The sequence below is a fragment of the Muntiacus reevesi genome, chromosome 3 (assembly GCF_963930625.1).
Source record: "Muntiacus reevesi chromosome 3, mMunRee1.1, whole genome shotgun sequence".
Taxonomy (NCBI): domain Eukaryota; kingdom Metazoa; phylum Chordata; class Mammalia; order Artiodactyla; family Cervidae; genus Muntiacus; species Muntiacus reevesi.
In genome coordinates this window covers 260,371,182-260,377,181 of record NC_089251.1, presented here as the reverse complement: position 1 = coordinate 260,377,181, position 6,000 = coordinate 260,371,182, and the positions used below count along the sequence as shown (strand labels likewise).

General features: G+C 31.8%; 1 protein-coding gene across 6 annotated transcripts in view; it reads left to right on the top strand.

Moving 5' to 3' along the window:
* Nucleotides 1-204: 204 nt before the first annotated feature.
* The window catches only part of CALCRL (calcitonin receptor like receptor), a 129,329-nt gene continuing 123,533 nt past the window's right edge, over nt 205-6,000 (top strand). For all 6 annotated transcript variants that reach the window (XM_065931900.1, XM_065931901.1, XM_065931902.1 and 3 more), the window contains exon 1: nt 205-436. The gene's annotated coding sequence lies outside the window, so the exon portion shown is untranslated. The remainder of the gene's footprint in view (nt 437-6,000) is intronic.

The following is a 6,000-nucleotide window of genomic DNA, read 5'->3' as shown; positions in this document are numbered from 1 at the left end:
CTGCTAACAATGTGTTCATACAACATATGATCTGTGTCTGTTCAGGCTGCTTCTTGCTCCTGTCTCAGAATAAAAAAGGAGAGCTGCTTTCCTGGGGTATGCCATTTGAGAAAGAAAGTAACCTAACACTAACTGCAGGCGGGGTCAGAGTGATGTAACAGGAAGCTCTGATGTTTCCCTTCTGCTGCTGAACACATACAATGTGACAACCCTTCCAGTCTACTCAGAACAACACTCTCTCTCCAGCAGAGTGTCACCTCCTGCCTGAGGATCATCAAGCTCTGCTAACTGGACCTCACCCTGCCTGCGGGATCATATTGCAAGGCTTTCACCCTTCCCCACCTTGCCTGGGGGTACATTTCTTCTGCGGAATCTCAGAAAATCAAATTCCATCCTAAGAATAGTTCACCAAGAATTTCCTTAGGAGCTGTTCTGGGTAAGTGCATTATTCAAAAATAAATATATTTATTCAGAGTAGTATTCTCAAGTCGTTTGACAATGTTTTTAGTATAGAACTCAGTTAGTGACATTGAAATTATGTTTAAACAATTTTCATTTATTTCACTTGTTAGAAAAACGACAGTGTATCTCCCCAAGATGTACACAATACCTGTTACTACTAGATAATATTATGTACACTGCTATTCTAGAAAATAAATTTGGGAAGTAATAAAACACCTAAATGGATTTAAAGGCATACTTTTGAACAAATATCTTAATCAGGGAACAGTGCCTTTTAAAATTAGCTCTACTCTTAGCTAAGCTTAAATTTTGACAGCTGGAAAACATTTTTCCCCCAAAAGAGTCTTTAAACTTTCCATATAATCAGTGTTCTTAAAAAGGGGGTGACAGAATACTTATGGGGGTCTTGCAGCCTCACTCGCTCTGCTGTTAAACGCAGTGGAGAATCTAAAGGAAAGTAATAACTGGGTTTATTCTATTTGTCTTCTATTTGCTTCCACCTCTATTTACACATACATCTCGAACTATTGAACTAATGGAATTTTCATTGTTCGCTGTTGCCAGATGTGTTTAAATCTCTTTTACTAACCCTGAACTGTTTCCACTGTGTTGGATCATGGGGTGGGCAACAAAGGAAGAAAAACAACTGGGCTGGCTGAGAAAATGTTGGTATTTCTATATTAACTCTAATTTCAAAGCTTTTTATAGCTAAGAAGTAATAGAATGTGTTGCTTCCATTTGTCTGATAACCTTCTGCAAGCTTTTTCGGGAGGGTGTGATATTGAGATAACAAAGAAAATAGCAAATATTTCCCAATTGGGTATATCAGGTTGTTAAAGAGAAATTAAAGTGTGTTTTTAAAAAAGTAATTTCCAGTGTAGAACTTACTGAAATGTTGAGATGGAACATCTGTTAATGCTTCTTTCAACAGTACAGACAATTGGACAATTTAAGAAACGAGTGTCTACTTTATAAGATGTTTGTATAGAGACATGACAAATTTATTGCTGAGGAAAATTAGATGTCAGATTTGGGTTCAAATTATATTGATTGACATAATTTTAGTATATTTTCATACCCAAATGAAATTATAATCTGCAAAATGTCTTTCCACGGAGAAATTTTGTACTTAATCATCCATAATCAGGCACATTAACAGTGGACCAGCAACTCATTCTGAGTAATTCCTTCATAAGTTTCTACTCAATTCTTCCATATATTTCTCCAAATAATGGAAACTTCAATTAAGTCTTATTTTTGTGATTCTTTAAAAATATTATGGCTGGCTTCCTATCTACTGTCATTCATTAATTGTACTAAGTTCCCTGACACATTTGTGGAAATGGATATTGTTTTTGAATGTAACTTTGTAAATAGCCATTAGATAATTACGGGAGGAAATGGAAAGAACACATTAAATGCCTAACCCAATGTCATGGGATAGTAACAAAACCTAAAAATAGCAGTTCTTCTAGTTTATTTTCTTAGAAGGAGGTATTACATTAAATTAATATCATATTTTATAAGAAACTTCCTCAAATTCTTTAATCTCTAATTGCTAACCAAAACCCCATAATTTTCTTGAATAGCTTATTTTTGGTAACAATTATAATGATGTATAATTTTTATTTTCAAATAATAGTGTGGAATATTCAGGAATGAATATTGTGGATCTTTTGACAAAGGCTTGTTATCTGAGAAAAATCATTGAAAATTTGAAATAAGAATTCATGTTATTATATTCTACAGTTTGCTTTCTTTAATTGTAAGGAAATATCAGAGCACTGACACATGCTTTCAGCCATAAAGAATTAATTTATTTTTCTGAATGATATTACCCTATAAGATCATAAAATGAATGCACAGAATCTAATGCCAGTTCTAAATATGTAAGATAAAATATAGAATTGAGAAATTACACGGGTAATGTGAGCTAAAATATGTTTTACCTGCAATATTTGGTTGTCTTTAGAATTGCTTTTGGTTATTGCTACAAGTCTCCTCTTCCCCAGTATATCTTGGCACATGCCAAAATATAATTTTGTTAGATAAAATATGTAAACTTTTAGAATACATAAGATCTTTCACTCTGAAAAGCAATGAATAACAAAATATTAAAAAGAAATCAGACTTGAGTCTGTAATTTTAAGACTTTGTTAAATGAATGGCCAAGGTGTATGTACTTTTCTCATTGATGATGCCTCGGATATAGTGAAGTTTAAATTGAGTCACCACCCTAGCATACATATGAGAACCTTCACATTCACTTGTACATATTTTATCATTCTTTCATGCATAACAGATATTTACTTCAGTAAAAAATTCAAATAATATCAGAACAAGAAGTTTACCTTATAAGCTCTATGTTAGCGTGGAAAAATTATTTGATAAACATGTAAAATCTAATCAGAATTCAGTTAATAGTATTATTACATATTTCTAATTTAGATCATATCTGTAACAATTATAACAATATTTTGTTTTCAACCCTTACCTCCATGGTTAAAATTTGAGAGTTACTTAATTTTTAAGACTTGCCTTAGTGATTGCTATAGAACAATTAACAAAATACAAAAAACATCAAAATATGCATTCACTATACAAAACTTGTTTATGTATGACATTGAACACAACTTGAAAAAAAGAATTCTGTTTTTAGAGATACCATGATAATGGTCAACATTTCAGAAAACAAATATATTTAAAGAACATTATTTGAAGTCATTCGTTTCATTCCTTATCTTTGTTTACGATTCAGAGAAGCTTTTAACACATAAACATAAGATATATCATTGCAATGGTGTTAAAGACAGACACTCAGAGATTCAAACTTGTAGCAGCTGTTAGTTCTTGACTTAATCAGACTTTCAGAGAATGAACTTAAGATGGAAAGTCAGTATATACTTGTTTAAAAGATTTGTCTGTGTCTGGTTTTGAAGTCCAGGGATGCACTATGTAAATGTCTATAATTTCTTATGAAATCTTTCTTTTTCTACTGAATTACTACTACCATGTTGTTGTTGCACTATTACATTTAAGAAATTCTCTCATTTAATACCAGAAAATGCTCTGATGCAGTTAAATGGAAAATAAAAGTTTACCAGAGACACAGGGTCTGCATAGTAATGCAATATGTCACACATTTTCCCATTTATTCACATGGACAACCATGCCTCCCAAATTCTTTCATCAATCCATAGTTATGCAACTCAGAGTAACTGAATAGTTTTCATACCTTAATTTTAGCTTATCTACATATAAGTTGATTTATAATTTTGAAGATATATAGACTTAACTAGTATAAAATTACATAATATAGAATACATTTAATTGTAAAATTTGGAATGTAAATATTGACCTAGTGTGATTTAAGGAAAAAGAACATATGATTAGATATATGATAATTAAATGAACAAAACCCATTTAAATAACAAGATATTCTTTTATACATACTGTTATCATTCCAGCTTAAACAACTTAAACTTTCCGTCCACAATAAATACAGATTATTATCTTTTCATATCTAATTTGAATTACAATATTGTTCATTAAATTAGATTAAATTAAGTATTCTATATTTTTCATATTTCAGTTAACTTAAAATCAAATTAATTTGTTTTTAACTTTAATGTTATTTACAAAAAATGAATAAATGGATTTTAAAGACCCAATAAAAGTCTTCTTAACATTAAAAAATAAAATGGAAATATTGTCTGTAACAGAGTTAGGTTCTATGATTATTAGGTTACTAGTATTATTATCAGATAAGTTGCAAATACTTTACCAGAATATATTTCTTCCTTTTCTTCCCTTAAATTTCTTTACTTAAAAAAGACAATATCATGCAAAACTAACACAACAATATTTTATCGCTTGCAAAAATGGTCAAAGGGGTGTATTTACTTTTAAATATAAATCAAGTTTTAATCCTTTTCTTTCCTTCATGGTTTAATTAGATGTATCATATGCTTTCTACCTTACAACCAACTAATAGGACAAAAACTCAACCCAATATAAATCTAAATAAACAATTAACCAACCCAACCCTGTGGTATTAAGGTTTTATACCTTATTGCAGTTGTTGGATGAAGCCGAATTTTCAGAGAAATCTTATCCGTCTTAACATGGAACATATTTTTTAAATAAAAAATGTTAATATGGCATAAACTTTTGTATAAATCTGTCATTATTTCTCTATTCAGGTTTAGGTTAACTCAGACCCAATTGTGCTTCTCATAAACCACAGTGACGTGAAAAAGTGGTATAGTGAAATAGCAGTTAGCAAGTTTACAATGAGCCTGTCCCTCTCCTTTCAGCCTAGTCAGTGGGGGGTCATTAGCATATTCATGAGCACACAGACTTGGTTTTATCAATGGAAACTAAGTAAATTTGTCTTATATCCATGCACTGATTTGATACATTTTACAAATGAGTATTAGTTTGAACCCATAACCATTAGTTAACCTGACACCAATTATTATGCAGATATCTGTGCATGAACCTCAATTTTGCTTCCCTTCCAAGGATAATTTGAAGGGAAAATTGGAACTTCGCTAAGTACTAGAGAAGAATAAATAATGTGATAGCAGAAAATAAGGAGGATTAAAACTGTGGGAAAATAATGCCAGCAATACAAAATTGTTGATCTTTTTTTTCTCAGTTGTGTTCATTTCAAATATGAGGCAAAATAGGAGACTTGTTTTTATTAGATAATGTGAACCTAATATTAGGGTAACAGGCTTAAATATTTTATTAATCAATTTACATATTTCTTTTAAAAATCATTTCAATGAAGCTGTTTTGGTTTCAAATCTTTTTTTATGACATGACAATAAACTTTAATAGCTAAGGCAAAAATATAACTTTTGTAGTTGTGTTTTAGAAATTTAGATATAGTTGTTGTTTGAAGCAATTCCCTGGAAAGGAGTATGTTTTAGACCACAATCATATCATATTTAGTAAAGACTTTGCTACCTTTTAAATGTGTTAAACACAATTTTATTAAAGTCCCAGTTAGCTAAAATATCTTGGAATTGTCAGGCTTACTTGAGTAAATACATATGTTTATTGTCAGTTTGCTTTGCTTTCTGATCCTTGACATTATAAGATGAGGATGTGTTATTGAATGAAGGATGCATTATTGGATTTTGTTGTTGTTTAGTTGCTTATAGTGTCCAGCTCTTGGAACTCATGAACTGTTGCCCACCAGGCTCCTCTGTCCATGGATTTCCCAGTCTAGAATACTGGAATGGGTAGCCATGCCCTCCTCCAGGGAATCTTCGCAACCCAGGGATCCAAATGGAGTCTTCTGCATTAGCAGGCAGATTCTTTACTGCTGCGCCATCAGAGAAAGCCTTCATTATTGGATGGATCTATCTTAATATGCCTGAGGGACAAAAACATTTTTTGTTTTGGCCTCAAACAGGAGAGTCTGCCTCCTCTGCTGCAGCCTCTAACAGGAGGATCTGCCTTCCCTGCTACAGCATTCCTTCCCAAGGTCAACAGAAGGTGAACCTGTGCACACTGCACCCATACCAG